This window comes from Bombus terrestris, chromosome 7, assembly GCF_910591885.1.
Source record: "Bombus terrestris chromosome 7, iyBomTerr1.2, whole genome shotgun sequence".
Taxonomy (NCBI): domain Eukaryota; kingdom Metazoa; phylum Arthropoda; class Insecta; order Hymenoptera; family Apidae; genus Bombus; species Bombus terrestris.
In genome coordinates, this window is record NC_063275.1 from 4,336,028 (window position 1) to 4,354,718 (window position 18,691).

Sequence of the window (18,691 nt, forward strand, 5' to 3'; positions counted from 1 at the left end):
ATCATTCAATTAAAAAACGATGCGGATAGAGTATAATTAAACTTTTCGTTAATAACTGTGAAACATCCTTTTTCTACTATTTGAAAATAGATTTCTCATTTCTTTTTTTTATATCAATATAAATTATCGACTGATTTGACATGATTCAATGGTATTAAAATATAAAAGTTAAAAATATATCGCGCGAGGGTGCTTCCGCGCCCTTTTTTCCCCCGCGCGAGTACGCATGTGCAAAAAATATCTCACGTTCATAGTTGCGCGCGCATCGATGATCGACCAATAAGGAAGCTGGGTAGTAGAGGGTGCTTCGATCGATGCACTCGCCCTAGGAGTGTGCGCCAGTGGGCGACCGTTTACAACGCGATAAGCGTCGCGGCGCCCTCAACGACAGGCAAGTTGAGGACGTTGTCCTAGTACGTCCGCTTTCGCATTCGGTTGTGTTTCCTCGCGCGGGTTCGTTCGCGTCAATTCGTAGGGAACAAGGTCCTCGGTTCCGGTGAATCATCGCTTGTCGGTGTTGTTATATTTTTTGTTTACGACGAGGCGACCGTCAATGCGATCGCAATGAAGCAATGAGCTAAAAGATCACGAGTAACGACAATTGTCAAAAAGATGCCGGTACACCGATTGAACACGGGAAATGCGGGCCAGCTGGAGAGTGTTGCTGCGTAATCGTGAGTAATTTTTGAATTTTATTTGTCGATGTCATTCCGCGAAATGTGATTACCGGGACGTAATTCGAACTCGTGCCAAATACTTTCCTATAAAGGTTAATGTACTTGGCAGTTCAATTTCTGTCACAATTAACCGATATACGAGGACGAAATATTGTCTCGTGGATTCGTACATGTGTGTTACGATTCGGATATCCATAGTCGATCTAACCTTCCGATCAAACCAACTTTTTGTATTTTCTTTGGACTTCTAGTTTATTTTGTATCCTCTTGTTTCATTTTTTAATCTCCTGTCATTCGAATCGATTAACAATTCTGTTTGATATTTTAGAATTAGAAATTCATTCTCCTTTGCGATTTTAGTAGGTTAAGTGTAAATATCGATTGGAATTTGTTTTAAAAATATTTTCCTTGTGATTAGAAATTATTGGATAAATTTTCTTGCACGAATCACTGCTATAATTTCGTATGTTTAAAAATTGAAATAATTCTAATTGGAGTACAGGTGATATCATTTTTATTAAAAATACGAAATAAAGGCTGTATTTTAGTCATAAAAAATTATGTGACAGTTTTCATTTAATAATATTGCTTATTATTTACATAGTATCTGATAGAATCGTAGAATGTTATACATCGTAGAAAATACATAAAAAATTTTATGTTATTTTTAATTTATTAGTTTCACTTATCGTGACGATATATTAATGGGAAAAACAAGACATATATTAATACAAATCAATTAAAAAGACGTAACAGGCAATAACAAATTTTTGTGTAGACTGCGTGCAGTTCAGATACCAATTTTTGATTACATACATTGTGACAACGGAAGTCAACATACTGCTGACATACTTATGTATGTATGTGTATACCACCTAATGAATGGCAAGAGTAGCCAGGACAAATTTTAATTTAATCGAACAATCTTGTCGACCTCGTGCATAATTATCAACCGTGTTTCATTCATTTAAAATGTCGTTGAAAAGTATTTTTAAACAAAGAAGAATTAGAGATGTGTGAAGATTTTCTATTTCTATATAATTTGAAATATTTTATACAACGAATTATAAAAATTGGAAAAGTATAAATGGAATTATAATTAATATTTTGGTAAGTAACAAGATATGGCGAGAAAATTCATGAATTTTATATTTAAAATACATCATGAATTTTGAATGACTTATAAAAATATAAACGAAATTATATTAGATTATTAATTAAAGAAGAAATTAATGAAAACTACAAATATTAATTACAAATATTAAAAATTGTAATCAAAATCAATGTAGCTTTATTTAATTTTTACTTAACAATTTTGTTCGTATCATGTAGTTGAAATTATTAAATAGAAAATAAAGATACTTGTAGACTTTTTAATCACGTGCAAACAGGTGCTCTCGATGTCCCTTCTTGAGCCATATAAAAATCCTCTTGATTCATTTGCTTGTGAAGTTTCAATTTTAAAAATTCTACACTGTAATTGGATAAATTTTATTTAAAAATTAAAAGTATTTTCAACATATTAATTTTAAAGTTGAAGTCAGATAGAAATTTCTATAATGGACAATTTAATGTTTAATGTAATGGACGAACATTTATTATATCGTAAAGAAATGACGTACAATAATGCGCCGTAATTAGGATACCTATAATTAGAAGTTCATTAGATTTCTAGATAATTTTGGCGAATTAATTAAATGCTGGAAATGAGGTTGATGTTCCGCATTTAATATGATGGTACTGAACAGAGTGAAATTCATCATTTAATAGTTTAATGGAACTTATTGAGAAATTGGATGAATCATTCTAATTATTGTTCAATCAGTTTTCTATTTTATTAGATCATATTATATACATATTACTATATATATGTTGAATATAACAGTATAATTTTTAGTATTTTTGTGGCAAGTTTTAATATGTTAGTAGATATAATTAATAAAGATTTATTATCTTACTTTTATTTTTTAAATAAACTGAAACCGCTACATTATGTTTATTCTATTATTTATATACTATATTTGGTAAGTAACAAATAATTGTTTCTACACAATAAAATTAAAACCTATTTAGACGATAATTGGGAGAACACAATGGTAAGAAAAAATTCGTGTTAATTTTAAGTTATTATGAGAACATATGATATACAAAAGTTCCTATAATTTATTGAAAAGAAAAATATTATATAAATATGGGAAAATAAAATCTTATTATGTACTTGGTTGAAAGATAGATCTAATTTGAATAGATAATTTAACTATTTCGAGTTTCGTCCCTGAAAAATCCTCCAAAGTAACACTTTAGAGATTTTGTTGAATGTTAATCCGTTTTCAGGATCTTAGTTATCCTGTTTTAGTTACGGCAAGTAGCCTGCGGTAACTATAGAATCTAAAGAACCTTAATTGTAAGAATTACATAGAATAGTTGTTCTTTTTATGTATTAGTATTGGACAGTAATATCAAATTTAAAATATTAATTTACGATAATTCAAATATAATTTTACAGTAATTCAAATGTTATTACTTGATAATATCAATATTCTTTATGAATATTAATGTTAATAGCTATTATCACTTCGATATAATTTCAACGTAGATAAATTTTCTATATATCAATAAATACGTAATTTATAGTTTCAATACCAAAAGGTTATTATAAATAATTATATTAGTTTTATTTGTTTATATATTTTATTACAAAAGATGGTACTTTCTCAATATTTTTTATCATAAATGTTTGTAGCAAAGATAAAAGGGAATTTCATATTTTTATAAGTTATTTTTTATACACAATGTGATGAATAGATTTTTAAATATTTTTTCAATATTTTGTACACGCAGTATCTTGGATCAAATAAACAATTTAAATTTGTCATAGCTTCTACGTAATGGTGAGACTATGCACGTTTTAAAATTAACAAATTCAGAAACGAGTTCAAACTAATATAAAATAAATAGAGTTATAGCTTATATAAATTGTAAAGTAAATATCTTGGAGATTTTGTACTACAAACAATTTGTTGGGTTTGAAATATTTTATGGAATCAGGAACATTCATTTATTTATGTAGATAATAATATTTTCGTAATGCGTTTTTATGAAAACTTTTATAAAAATACGTTTACTATAGAAAACATATACCTTATATCGAATGTTTTATTTGCAACAAAAATAACAAGATTTCAACTTGTAATAAAGTAACGAAAAAATAATCCAAGTAACAAAATTTCATACTCAGTAGTCGTTTTACATATTTCTTTTTAAATTGTACTTGTTGGAAAATATTTATGTGTATAAGAGTTAGATATAAGGGTAATAATATTTTGAACACCAAGTTCTAATTTCGAATATCAACCTGTCTACAAATTGGTCTCAAATAAGAAATACATAGAACATAAGATATTTTATACGAACGTTAAGGTTTTTGGTAAATTTTCCTGTAAATAAAAAAAAGAAAGAAAGCATATTTATTACAAAATATTTATTCTACACGCGTTAATATAGAGTCCGAAACAATTGTGTTTCTTTTATTATTTGTTGGAAAATAAGTTTTCGTCGATTCATCTAAAAGGTTACGTAGAATATAGCGTATTTTGATTCCCAATTTCACGCGCACTAACTCTTCTCATATTGATTCACAGCTTCTTGCGTATAGTTAAGTGAGCTTTATTGAATTTTCTATAACCCTGTGTTAAAAACTATATATTTATGTGTCTACGTCTCTCAACATTTTTTTGCTTTAGCCATTACTATACTCTGTTGTATTTTATCAGTGTCGTATAGGTAAGAAAGTAATAGTGTTTTTTATGGATCTTGTGAAAAGTTAAAAGTCAAGAAGAAAATCAATCATATATACATATATACATATATACATATATTCATATATACATATTATATTATTAATCTTATTTGATCACTTATAATAAATAGTATATACTAGACATTATATATTAAATATACATATATACTAAATACTATACTATACATTATATATAGTTATATATAGTAATATTATATAGTAATATATATATAGTAATATACATACATAATATATATGTAGGTAACTATGTTCTATTTCATACCTTGTGTACTGGAATTTTAATTTTGTCACAAAAATATAAATTCTATTCATAATATATAGGGTGGTTGGTAACTGGTGGTACAAGCGGAAATGGGGTGATTCTACGCGAAAAAAGAAGTCGAAAATGTAGAATAAAAATTTTTCGTTTGAGGCTTTGTTTTCGAGAAAATCGACTTTAAATTTTCGCTCGGTACGCGTGCACTTTATCACGTCTCGTTATAACGGATCTCACTGTAGATCGTTGTCTCGATGGATATTATCGCAGTTTAAGTTTGTTTTTGCCGTAATGGAAAATTAGGAATACATAATGAAATAGTATGAAGTAATCATAAAGTTTATTATTACAAAAATTGCTGAAAATGTTGCCCATTCTGCCGAACACATACTTCTGCTCTTCTAATTAAATTTCTATGAACACTTTCTAACGTGTTCGATTGTTTTAAAGTATGAAAGGCTACAATAAGCGAAAATTCAAAGTCGATTTTCTCGAAAACAAAGCCTTAAACGAAAAATTGTTATTCTACATTTTCGACTTTTTTTTCGCGTAGAATTACCCCCTTTCTGCTTGTATCACCAGTTACCAAGCACCCTGTATATATATAATCATATCATATATATATATATATATATATATATATATATATATATATATATATATATTATTACATATGTATATATATAACTTTTATGGATGCAATTTATATTTTTATGTCAAAACAAAAATTCAAGTACATGAGATATTAAATAGAATACAGTTAACTACATAATATCCTTTTAGTAGACGTTTTTTTAAATAGAAATCAATGTATTTCTTTTTTGTGTCATCCCTTACAAGTGGGAGGATGTATGTAGCAGGTGTTACGATTTCCGCTGGCTGTATTTACTGGATCAAGCTGCAGAAATAGAAATATATTTTTGTATTGTTTATATATGTGAATTTAATTGACAGGAAAAATAATTCCTATCGTCTATGAAGAGGTTAAAAATTAAATGTTTGTATAATTTCATCGTGAAAGTAATTTAAAATAGTAATTGGTTTGTTAAGTTAAATGAAAAGGAATTGCGTATTGTTACTTGTGATTTATGTTGTATCATTGGAGAATAACGTTTCAATTAGAAAATTAAATTCTCGATTGCGATTTAAATAAATATTAAAAAATAATAAGAGGATAATATTAAAAATAAATAATAATATACAAAATATAATGTATGTGTGTAGTGCTATATAAAAAATAATAAATAAATAGAATTCTTACAGACAGATTTGATTTTGATTGATGAAAATTTATGCATCTCTTGATTTTTACGAAATAACGTTCTTTTTGATACCTAATTTGATACGACTTATCTTAAGACGCTTACAACTTTACATTATTATCCCAATAATTCAATACACATGTTATTATATTAGTACTCTATAGTTTATATACAGCAGTTAGTATTTTTTATTTTTTAAATCATATTCAAAAAGCCTATTAATTCAAGATTATTATATTGTACAGAGTGTGTCACCTAATTATTTTTTGAATTATTCTCTTATTTGTCACGATACCAAAAAAAAAAACGAAATTAAGCTGTGTAAGTAGATCACACTTTTTGAAATTTTGCTTCTAGTACTACTCCTTTGTAATAGAATACATATTATTCATTTATCGTTAAAATAGCCTGCAAGAAAATTAAAATAGGCTGTCAGAGCCAAGATTCTAAGTCTTCTAAAAATAGTTGACAAATTGAAGAAGTTTTATAGAAGCCAAAGGTGTGATTAGCGATTAAGGTAGACAATATTTCGATTTAATATCGTAATACTATAACGAGCAATATTTTGAAAACTTTGAAAGGAACATATATTTAACTCGAAAGTGAAGTACAACGTACAAATAATTTTGCTAATATGAGATAGATCGATAACGTAGTGGATTTTAAAATTGTGCCCTTAAAAAAATAGGAAATTTCACTTATCGTGTTTTTGCTTGCAGAGAAATCATTCAATTAATAACTTTGATTACTAGTTTTAATTAATCATTTTTCGCGTCGTTAAGCAAAGAACATTCCGGTTAGAAACATTCAACGTGTTCTGATACGAGCAGAGAAATGTTTCGGTTTCGATTCGGCGCACCTTACATTCCCATTGAAACTTTGTTAGCAATTTCCGATTGATTACCGACATCACTCGTATCAAACTTGCTTTTATGCTTATCGCCGTCTACGCAAACATGCGTGTTGCAGCACAGCACACGGTTATATATTATTCACGAAAGTGTATCACTGTTTCAAACGAATGTGGATTGGCACGTGGAATTCACGATGCAACTCGTAAACGGGACGATTCGGACAGTGGAAACAAGTTGAAGGTGTGTGGGGATAAAATTTCACCGTAGTTCGCTTCCTTTTTCCACGGAATTTAATTCGGGGCTCGCCCAGTATATACGCGTTGTGACAAGTTCAATTAATATTTGATTTATCCAGCGCAGGTTAAAAGCGCGGGCTAAAATTTGCTCTTACGAAATTTTTTTTTGTTTGGATATCAGATACTTATTCGGTTGGGTATTAAAGTTTCCAACATTGAATATTTTAAAGTTTGCATTATTTTACAAATTTGTTTCTAATTAATTCAAGGTATTAGGGTGCGTAACACGGGTTGAATATTATAGCGGTGTAGGTCAAGATATCGAGTATTTTAATTTAGTTACTTTAGTCAGTTAGTATTTCAACTTTTAAAATCATCATCTCACCAGGCACCATTTTATCATGAAAGTTTCGTAATTAATTAAGTTACAACGCTATTCTTTGGCGGGATACGTTTCCTTAGTTCGAAAGATATAATTACATTTTTGTAATAACAAACGCAGAACGCTATTTTATTAAAGATAACAGTGGATTAACCTGCACCACTATGTTTCTTAGCTCTTTGCGCAAAGTACCTATTAATTTTTAATATACGTATAGAACATACATTTTTATTCAAATCGAATATATTGGATTGGCAACTAAGTGATTGCGGATTTTGTCATTAGGTGGTATTGACAAAATCTATAATCACTTAGTTGCCAACCCGATATTATGACGTAGTAGTTTTATTTTGAATTCCTGTTGAGCGATCGAGAATTATCTAATTCTTAAGTTTTTTAGTTCGTGGGACTTCAATTGTCAATTATTAATCTTCTTTTTTTGTTTTATTGGCTTTTTATTGTTAAAATGATCGTGCACACAAGTTATGAAAATCGATAATAAAAAAGGTTTCGTCGATAATTTTTATATTAGCTTGTGTTATTTTACATCGTAATTATTTCTTATTCTACATCGTTCCTTTGACTTCGTTTTTTAGATTACATTAAGAAAGTCTTATTATACTACAAATTTGTCAATTAATCGATACTTGTGCCTTTCTGCTTCAACCGATTACAAACATAGTTCAAGCGTTTATTGCTATCTTAAGAAAAATTATTGAAATATTAATATAAATTACTTGCAGATAAATCATAATTACCTCTAGACAAACGCGTCTAAAAAACAATTATATCGTTAGTCTGGGTTTAGATTTAAAGAAATTTAATATCATCAACTTATTAACGAATAAATAATGTAAATATATTCTGAAATAGAAATATTGTTGAGAAATTAGAGTTCTACAAAATAAGCTGGACCATGTGTGTTTTTAGATCATTTTTGTTGATCACACTGATTTGTTGATAACGATACGTATAATTCATTAACACGATTTTGTATTCTCTTCGTTTATTGTGCTGTTAGCTTGTTAGATGCACTCTTTTCCTATTGTATTATGCAAATTATATTTAATAATAATACTTGAACGAAAAAGAGAAAACACACACGCTATTATGAAATTATTACGTTAATGATGTATCTCTGTTGAATTATTAATAAACCCAAAGGTTTTAATCACTCGGCTGTATATTTAGTACGTGTTATTAATATTTTAGCTGTAACTTTGCGCGCATTTTAATGACTGTAGAACCGTGATCGAGGAATTAACGATTCATAATGTGTACGGGTAATCGAGGCTAATCTTTTGTTATCAATTTTGCTTCCGCTTGGGTTAAATATCCCTGGTAAACGTGTAAATACAAACTTATAAATGTATTGTTGATGTATTTCCGCCATTACAAACGGAAGATTAAATTTTCTATATAGGGCGAATTAGAATGTTCAGTCATCTTCATTAAATATATGGCTGTTCATAATTTTACCTTTTATGTCGTCACACCCGGTATATATGCCTTCTTCATATGTTGCGTAATATCAGAGCGTTTATTAGGAAATTTTCAACGAAATTTATATTTATATTTTTATCTTATAAATAACATGCTCGTGCAGAATTCTTAATTCATTAGCTACTTTTAGTATCTCAAAGATTTTTCAGAAAATAGTACCCATTTTGAAACAACAAGAACGCAAATTTCTATTTTAAAAATGCATTTTCTTTATTTGTAACTTTAGTATATGTACTATTTCATTTTCCAATACAATCACTAGCCCTATTTGAACACTCATTCTAACGTTATACGAGTTTTTGTATATCTTTGTCATACACTCGCCAGTTCATACAATAATTGTCTTATGTAGTTTCTTAAATCATCGTTTCTTGCGAAGCGTTATCGACCAAACAACTCCTCAAGTTTTGCAAAAAATGGCAATCTGGTTTATCATTTGCAACGAAATAGCAGACACGTTTTTCAACTCCTCCGTAACGAGAGGTGGACGAACCGAATGCTTACGATCGCGTACAGTTTCTCTGTCCTTAGTGAATTCCCGCATTCATTATCTTGTCGATGATTCTTCCATAACTTCATTACGTGGTGAATTCCTTTCGTAAGATTGTTCTCAGCGTTCGAGAAGCTATTAAAGAAATTATCTAATACATATTGGTTTGGCAACTAAGTGATTGCGGATTTTATCATTAGGTGGTATTGACAAAATCTGCAATCACTTAGTTGCCAACCCAATAATATATATAAAAAGCTAAAGAAATGATCAATTTCGACGTTTTCATGTATGCAAGCTCTTTACTTCTTTGGTAACTGGTAGCTTAATATTGTGGAATATCGAAGTAAACCGATGTCTTTATTGCGTAAATTTAATTAATATTCGTGGATGATTGTGTAAAGTATAATAAAAGTGATAAAAATAACGAAATTTCCATGTTAAATAAACATCCTTAAGGAATTCGTTTGGTATAATCAACATCTCATTTCCGTGATTTTTCATTTTGTGTTGGATAGCTTAAATACTTCTTTTAATATTCTCTTTCTTCGAGGTCCGCTTTTTCGTAGTACATTTTTCTAAATAACTTTTTGAGATATTCAGTGTACATCGTATGTATCCAGTGGCTACTGAAGTTTAGCAAAAACCAGGATGAACGATGGTCGAGCTGTATTACGTTCAGTGAATAGATTCGCTGAAGCCAAAGATCGAAAATCCTTGTTGGCTCTTCATCAATACACGAGATGTAGCGTGTTTGTCTTGTTGAGAAACAACGTTGATTCATTCGACAGATTTGTTTTTAATTGCTGCATCTAGCTGGTTCGTTATGTAGGGATTACCATTATATGAATCTTACTGCTTGCTGCAAGTTTCCAAATACATTCTCTACGTTCATTTATGCACAACCATACTTTTATCGAAGATCAGTAATAAGCTGAAATTTTACCCTCAGCAGATTTTAACCGCTTATTTATTTCACATAGTTTTGCATATTTCGCATGGTTTTTCTAACAGATCATGCAAAAGTATATGTATTGCATGTTTGAATTTACTGAAACATACAAATTATCAGATTAAGCAAATGTTATTAGCCGTTTCGAGAGAGCTAGTAGCCGAAAAGAATTTAACGAATATAGCCGAAATTAAATGTAATTTTGAAATGATATTCTGATTTTTAAAAGCAAAGTTACTGAAAAATTAACAAAAAATGGAACAGTAGTTCTGCAGTAAATTTGCATATGCTCCCATCATGTGATATGGAACTATAAATATAACATGGAATTATAAATTTATTTTAACTGATAAAGGTTTATTATTAATTACTTATGGCTAATACAGGAAAAATGTTTATAGGTCATTGCAATTTTATCGTTGCAGCATATCCTCAATTACCGCATATTTCAGATTTCCCTGCAGATATTCGTTTCTTTCTGCATACTTTTATTTACATTTTTAGGTACAATATTATACCTATTTAAAACGTGCAAACACATACACATACGTTTTATTTTCTAAAGAAAATTTCTTCTTGATAGATATCACAGAATCCAATACCGATACCTAAACTCAAATATTTGTATGTAGCTGGAAATAGTGTGCGAAGGTGTGGCATGTTTATACGATTGGAATCTTGTGGTACAGTGTCGCGCGAAACTTCCCATCCAGAGAAATTCTTCACTCGCTGTTCGAAAAATATTTTCAAGAATGTAAAGTAATACCATATACATAGTAACTATATGTACAACGATGTTTTTTTATTGTGCTGCTTTCGTTTGCTTGCTATGTCCTTACACCTGACGTTAGCCAAAATTCTGTTACATGTCGCTTTTGAAATAGTAGAATATAAGGTGAAAATTCTTATAAAATATAAAGTGAATCTTTCGCACAATGCAATGTTTGAATAGAATTAAAAATGATCGTGGTTAATATAAATTAGTTATAAATGTAATCCATCATAAAGTTATGCGTGACTTAATTAGATAATATGGGTTTCCTCAAATTGCATCATATTTAGTGGCATTAATCATAATCGCGTATTAGTTTCTAATTCCATTTGGACTTCGATGTTTATTCAGAATGATCGATGGTTTATTCGGAGCATGTTGTTTCGCATATTAATCACGTACGATAAAAGTGGATTAATTTAGAAAGTATCAATTTTCGTGAAGATATGTTTAAATTTCTTTTTTTTATATAAATAACAATGAATAATAATCGTAGTTTTCTCCACTTTTTTTTTCAAAGCAATCCCAATGATGAATCGTCGTGGTTGATAAATTACATATATATGTTGTATGTTCGCGTGAAATTCGTGAAAATGTCGAAATTGAGTATAAAAACAGGGGGAAATTTTTCATTTCGTTCTCACTATTGGAAACGTGTGATATTTTATTTGCTGGAAAGTAAGCTAGTTTCAGAAAAGCCTTTTAAACATGATCGACGTTTTATTATACGACAAACGTTTTATTTCTTTGTATACCAATAGAAAAGTATTTCTTGTCGCGTATTTACAGTTTATACTTTCTCAGAAAATAAAAAATGATTTTTTGCCGTGTGCTTATGCATGTAACGTAAAAGTGATTTAAAATTGATGTTAAGCGCGTCAGTTTTTGTTTTCCATTACGTAATCTTCTTCTCTATTATACTTTTATTTAAATTTTTCTAACGTTCTGCTATCTACAAATTTTATTTATAAATTCTAACATGATAAATTTAAGGAAATTGAAAAGGAAGAATTTGTCGTTGCTTCGTTATATCATACTAATCATAAGGGATATATTCATAGGTAAAAGAAGAACATTTTATTCCTATAAGAATCTCCAAGATATTAAAATACCGAAATGTTTTCCGTTTACAGTTCTTTACATTGGGTTGGAAACTAAGTGATTGCGGATTTTGTCATTAGGTGGTATTGAGAAAATCCGCGTCACTTAGTTTCCAACTCAATACTTTATGCCTTCCAAAATAAAATAAAACAAATTAAACGAATATTTACAAAATAACGATATTTTTAATAACTTTTATATTGCGAAAACCACTTTACGAATAAGAGAAAAGTGCAGTTAAGACGGATAGTTTTTTTTACAATTAAAACCAAGAGAAAGCAAAATTTGCATATTAGGTAGTCGCGAGGATAAAAATTTGCTCGTAAAGAAATGAAAAAACAAATGACATTGCGAAGGAATCGTAAAAATGGTTAAAAATTGGTAAGTTTAAAGGTCTGTATTTTTTAGATAATTTCGATGATAGTAAAATATTGGCTCATACCCCCACTATTTTTATGCGAATTACGATATATTTCAATTCCGATAAAATATCACAGACTGACTGCAGAAGTGACCGATGCTCTGTGAAATGCAAATTTAACCTTAATGCAAATTTAACAAATTTACCTTCGCTTAATACAAATAAGTTAATAGCCTGGTATATTTAATATCTGCTGGCTTAATAAATTTCAAACGCAAATTATATGTTCACGTAGGCGTTAATTAATAGGTATCTATGCATAAGCACATGAATTAATGTATGAAGAGCTCGTACTATAAGGATAGCCTTCGCGATGAATGACTACACATTTGTTTCTTCTTACAGATCTTCCACGTTCATCTATGATTAGAAGCATTAAATCACCGGCTTATCGTTCAACTGTTAGATATACAACAAGGGAATTGCTTTCTCGAATTAGACATCACGTAGCTTGAATGACTTTTCGGCTATGAATCTTCGCTGCCTGTTAATGATTCTGTCGGTGGTGAAAAGTCTTTCGCTGTTAATCACAGTGTGAATAATCCACTTGAGTTCTTTATTATCCTACGCTCTCGAGGTTTTAAAAATGACGATAAATCATTTATCAATGTCGGTGCATCTATCGTGCTTCGTGTTCTTAACGAAATGAGAACTTGAAATCTATAATTCAAATAATTAAAAGCCATAATGTACAATAGAACTTCGACCTTGAATTTTTAATAATTCTTAGTATGTGATTTTCGTATTTTTAATTTGAATCTTCAACTGGCTATCACAGGCAACTAAAATAATTTTTTTGTTACATTTAAGACAGGTTATTCGATTTTGTAATAGGCATTTAACTCTAGTTTTGTATTTTATGTCAGAAATATTATTGACAGTGTTTCATCGTATAAAATAAAAAATCATATAAGACACAAATTAGAATTAAATATTTTACAATTAAGTGATTTAATTCAAACTTTCGTATGTTTCCTACGATTCAATGATACCAGTTGGAAATTAATACTTTTTTAGCTGCATTCTATTCGCGTTTCAAGCCCGTAATTTGCAATTTTTAGTTTTCAATTTGCGGTTATTGCAAACTCCGAGCGTTCTCGGTTCGATTTAGCATGGTTTTGTATTTACCCTGTCTCATTTGTCATTCATTTTTTGTCTTTCCTTCGTATCTTTTTTTTTTATTATAAATTGAGCCGAATTTATCTCTTTTTAGGTTCAAGATTAAAAGTTTATGTTTTTGTCTCGTAAATATTCACAAAATGTTAGAAACTTTGCAAATATTAGTTAGATCTGATAGATCTAAGAATTTAATTCTAATTATTTTCTGTTCATATATGACATATTTTTATGTGAAAAGCTATTCTTTAAATACATATGTATTCCAGTTTTCGTATACCTAAGTTCATAATATAATAATATTCATTTAGAACATTTTCGCATACTGATTTTCATATTTGTTTCATAGTACAGAATAAATTCGGGAGAACTGTATTTGAAATAATAATTTCTTAATGATAAATGTTTCAAACTACTATATGATAAATATTATCTACATATGTTTCAATTAATGCTACGTTTTTTATCCGGTCAATGAAAGAAATTTAAAACTAGACAAATAATTTTGATCGAGAAGCCGATTATTTTATGAAATAATGTTTATTTGTTAATCGAAAGTTTCTTTTTCAGATAACATTTAAAAGGAGTAGTGTACATTAATGGAAAGAAACGCAGTAATAGACGTAGTGTACAAACGTATAATGATATTAATATGAAACAAGCTCGCTATATATAGTAAATTTATTATTTCCATTAAAATCAACTAACAAATACACATACTCTTAAATAGTAAATAATTTATTTCACCGACTGACAAATAAATCAGTTTCGGAATAAAATTAGCACGGGACATTTATGATATTTTAAAAATACATAGTGCTAGACGAAAGTATTTTTTTTATTATTTAATTTGTACTTTACACTTTATCCAGTTGGACATTTGGTAAATGTTTCCAGCTTAATTGCTAAATAACACGTGGATGGCTACCCCCAGCAGGAGACCATCTTCCAGTTTGACTATTTTATTTCTTTAGTAATTTCTTTTTAGTCTTCTTTCCTTGTATTTTTCCGCGTATCTGTCAATTTCTTCTTTGACCGTTGGTATTTTTAAGTCTTTGCGTATATCCTCGTATCTGACATACCATGGGGCGTTGACTATTGTTCTCAGTATCTTCGATTGTAGCGACTCTAGTTTATTTATGTGGCTCATTGCTGCTGTCCCCCATAGCGGTATTCCGTACGTCCAAATTAGTTAGTTTTATTATCGTTTTGTAGATTTTTAGTTTATTTTCTATGCTGAGTTTAGAGTTTCGACTAGCTGGCCACTACATCTGTCTTCTTCTTATCCGTATTTTGTCTATAATTGATTTAGTATATTGTTTCCATGTAAGTTGTGTGTCTAAGTAAAGTCCTGAGTATTTGCACAGCTAGGATCTTCGTGTAAAATTCATTGCAAATCTGTAAGAAATGTATTCTCTATTTTCTCCATTTTCTATTTAATTTTTTTGTAAAATATAACTGTCGACTCTAAAATGTAAGTATATCATGAATTCTAAAAGTAGTTATAACAAAGAAAAAAGAATGAAGAACTACGCATGAAGCTGCATTTTTAGCGAAACAAAAATTATATTTTACGTAAATATATTTTTATATTTTACATAAATACATTTTATATAGTTTTAAAATTATATTTTAGAGATTTAAATAGAGAATCACATATTTTAGAGATTTGGAAAGAATTCTATACGAAAATCCGGCCTCTAGTGTTAATACTTTTGTTTGGCACTCTATATATATTTTTACAAATAACTTTAAAAAGTAATTTTAAAACAACGTTATTTAACAACTTTTAAAAATATTCCTACGTACATGCTTGCTACGTAATTCAATCACTGACGATTACGATTCGTTTCGTTTTTTTCCATTTGATTTCCTCAAAGCTAGAGAAGAGAAAAAAATGAATCAGATGACGATCGTTGCTCGATCGTTCGATAATCGTTTCTTTTTTTTTTTTAACTATATTAATTTTAATGAGAAGCGATCGAGTATATGTGCAAGTGTATATCAGATAACCTTGAAGATAAGAGGATTAAGAGACTCCCACTAGTTAACGTTAAAAAGCGTACGAAATAGTTCAGTTTATGCACTGCCGTGCAGTATGTGTAATAACATGGAATATGAATATCTTTCAGCTTTTTTATTTCATTCTGGAATATGTTTTTCTAACAGTACCGTACATTGCACGTATGTACCCGTATGTGTTTAAACGACTCATTAGATTGATTAAATAGCAGCACACAAATATGATGCAAACTTGGTTAAAAGAGTGTTCTTTATAACTTCTTGCTAGTGAATTCTATTGCTTTAGGTAAAAGGTCCTTTAAAGAAAGGTAGATGCTAATTAAATAACTTGCACTTTCTTTCCTGTTGGATATTCTTGTATTAATTTATGGTTAAGAGCATATTATGTCGACTAATTTTTTGCTTTAATTTTTTATTTTAACTTTCTAACAGCTAACCATAAAGTACACTTACGCTCTCTCGATTCCAGTACGTATTTTTTCTGTATTTAATATTTATATTAACGATGTTTATATTAGTACGAGAGAGAAACGTTAATTGAAATTAATTTGCATTGTTGGAAAAAGTTATTATTTTTATTTTATCGATTAAATGAAATTTTAAAAAAATTACGTATAGAAAATCACTTATCATCAAATTTATTACACATCTATCGCTATTAATCAATTCTATTATTATCAAACAAACGAATCAAATACAGGTAGTTTTTTTATTTAAGCAATAAGAATTGTACTAGGAAAAATAATTTTCAAGTGTTTTAAAAAAATTCGGCATTTAATCTTTTTTTAAATTTCATTTGTAACATGAGGATTATTCTGCTCTGTTCTTCCTTTTTTGCTTTCTATTCTGCAATACTCGCGCTATGTAGGACGCTGCTGCGAATTTGTTCGAGACTTTAATTCCGTGACACGAGCCGGAAGCGAACGTTTCGAACATTGTAGTAAATTAGTTCGCGTTTGAACGATTGGCGTTTGTTCTGTTTTTGTGTTAGTTTAATCTTTAGGAAAGTTGTTTCGTGGAAAGAATAATTTTTGTATAAAAGTAATTTTAATTTATAATTCCGCACAAATCAAATTTGGAATTTGGTAAGTTTCTTATTTACTTTTTTTTTTCATTTAATTGACAAACACAAGTTTCATTTTGTTGTGCAATCAAATATTTATATAAGTAATTCAAATTTTATATAGTTAAAGAAATTTATCAAACACCCTATAACTATACTATCTATTATTTTCAGAGAATAATTTCTATATCATAAATAATGGCATGTGGCAGTGGTTATTGTATTTGTACATTTTCAAAGCTAATTTTATATTCAGTGCAACATAATCTTTTAATATTAATATTACACGTTAGGTTTGTTTCATTCAAAATGAATATTTTCACATTTTATGCTGCAAGTTTTAATTTTATTTGAGAGTAAAGAAGAATGAAAAAGATAATATTACATCTCTGTTTTCAGATGCATTTGTACAATTACTTCTATAAACTTTTATTTTTAGAAAAAGATTTCTTCTTCTTCTTCTCGTTGATATGCATATACATAGTTTCTTATATATTTAATTATCATTCAAATGCTTGTATTTAGCGATTCAACTGTTTTAATATGAAATTAATAATGAGTTTGCATTAAATTTTGAATTATTATCTCGATATTAATAATAAACTCACGGTCTTACGTTTGTCACAAAATTTAAATAACGATTTAAACTACACGTTATTCAATTAGATACAGTGGTTGTCAGAAGCTTTCGTCCGAAGTATAATTTTACTATATCGTTGAAATAGAAAAAGCATATCCAAAAATAAAAATCTATTAGGTCGTTCGAAAATTTTCTTCCGTTTTATAAGGAAATAATGGATGCACAACATTTTTGGTTTTATATTATTTTATCGAATTACGTATGATCCATTTTGTTCTATCAAAATAAAGATCACAGCGTACAACAGATTAGGTTTCATGTTTGTATAAAGATGCGTCGTTATAAAAGACGTGTCTATAAAAGAAAGACACTTTTCGGACAACCTAATACAAGTATGGACATCTTATGCGTCTTATAAAGTACAATATTGTAAAAATGTTTGTAAAAAGAAATTTACTACCATATAGGTTACTCCAAGATACAACTATATCTGACTGGAAATTGTTGATAACCACTGTATGATCAAATTATATATTATTCTTAGTTTCTCAATTTCATTATATAACTACACTTTAATATTCTCAAGAAACAAATATTTATTTCTATAAGTTTAGCCACTTTAAAAACATGACATAAATAATATTAATTTTCAAACATTGATAGCAACTTTCTATATTTTTCTCTTCACATACCTGTATCCGATCTTTATACAGTTACGAAGGTGAGTACGTTGAAACACTTGTAAAAAGCTTTCATGAATATATTACATGTGTTATATGAATATCTTGAAATTTCATTAACTCTGTCACGAGACTGGCCTATCACTACAACTACTGTTAAAGTTTGAAACAAATCTAAAAATGTATACGGAAATTACAAGATATTTAGCGGAAGTGTATTACATATTTCGCAGAGATTACAACAGCATTTAAACAATCTGCTAGCCATTACATTAATAATCCTCAATATTAATTGGGATCATATATACTTATTATATGCTTAAGATGTATACTAATTTTCCTTAAGATGGACACCAATGTATACTATTGTTTTACCGGATATATGTACACAGCAAATATCTCGTAACTTCTATACACATTTTTAGATTTGTTTTAAATTTTACCAATACCATCAGGGTAGTCGTATCTCACTACAGTGCTAATGAAATTTCAAAATGTTTTATA

At 28.8% G+C, this 18,691-nt stretch overlaps 1 protein-coding gene across 2 annotated transcripts in view; it reads left to right on the forward strand.

The window, feature by feature from the left end:
- The first annotated feature begins 332 nt into the window (after positions 1–332).
- The window catches only part of LOC100646414 (beta-1,4-galactosyltransferase galt-1), a 148,782-nt gene continuing 130,423 nt past the window's right edge, over positions 333–18,691 (forward strand). For both annotated transcript variants that reach the window (XM_003396373.4, XM_012310063.3), the window contains exon 1: positions 333–674. The gene's annotated coding sequence lies outside the window, so the exon portion shown is untranslated. The remainder of the gene's footprint in view (positions 675–18,691) is intronic.